The following is a 1,096-nucleotide window of genomic DNA, read 5'->3' on the forward strand; positions in this document are numbered from 1 at the left end:
CTGGAGTCTCATGTACTCTTAATAAATCTCATGTGCTCCATGAGATCCATGTATGCTCCCATCTGGAGTGCTGAACTACTGTAGCCAAGCATGGAAACCTTTCCTTTAAAAGAACATACAGTATCTTATTTGGAAAAAGCTCAAAGCAGAACGACAGAAGTCCTCCTAGGACATCGTAGGTCATACCAGGAAACGAAATGTGTCGGTCGTGCCTGAAACGCTATGCGTACTAGTGGCTTTAGGTATTATATGTACTATCTCTATCTTTAAATCCATCATTATGTATGTAACTCAATGGACGTACCTTTACCTGAATATTGAATCTAAATCTGAATCTGAAAGGCGGAGAGCCTCAGGGCCACTACAAACAGGTATGACACGGCTGATCTCATTGAGACCTTTAACATTATCAACAACTTGGAAGATATTAATTAAGACCATTTCTTTATAAGGTGCAATGTAACTCACGCAAAGGGAAACAGCTTCAAGCGCAACAAGCCACATTGTGTTTAGGTTAAAATAGCCGCTGCTTGGAATTCTTGCTTGCGTGGAAAATAGCACGCAACTGCAAAAAAGTTTCAGTCCAGTTGCAGTCCAGTTGGTCTGGCACTTATTACAACAACATTTCTATTTGTTTTTTGGATACATCCACTCTGGTAATATTTCTTATCGTTGCTGTAAGGATAATGAATAACCGGAGACGTCTTATGCTCATTCAGTGCTCTCTGTACCTATAGCAACTCTACTCTTCACTGGCTCTATTCTGCATTTCCTTCCATATCGTTCGCTCAAGCGTGTTATTATTTTACTCTGCAAATTTGGGACCTGGCCTTCCAGTATAGTACGTTCCAGTTCAATGTTCCGTATATATTATAATAATACTAATTTAATAATTCATTATGTCGGGACAGGCAGCCAGTGTACACAGTGTACATGTTAAGTTTATATCGAGGTCCACCCCAAAGGTCGAATTATTGACCCTCCCAAGGATGCAACCTCACAACAAGTTGACTAACTCCTGGATACCTATCTACTGCTAGGTGAACAAATGTATTTGGTGATAGGAAACGCGCTCAATCATTTCTATCCCGCCCGG

The sequence above is a fragment of the Procambarus clarkii genome, chromosome 7 (assembly GCF_040958095.1).
Source record: "Procambarus clarkii isolate CNS0578487 chromosome 7, FALCON_Pclarkii_2.0, whole genome shotgun sequence".
Taxonomy (NCBI): Eukaryota; Metazoa; Arthropoda; class Malacostraca; order Decapoda; family Cambaridae; genus Procambarus; species Procambarus clarkii.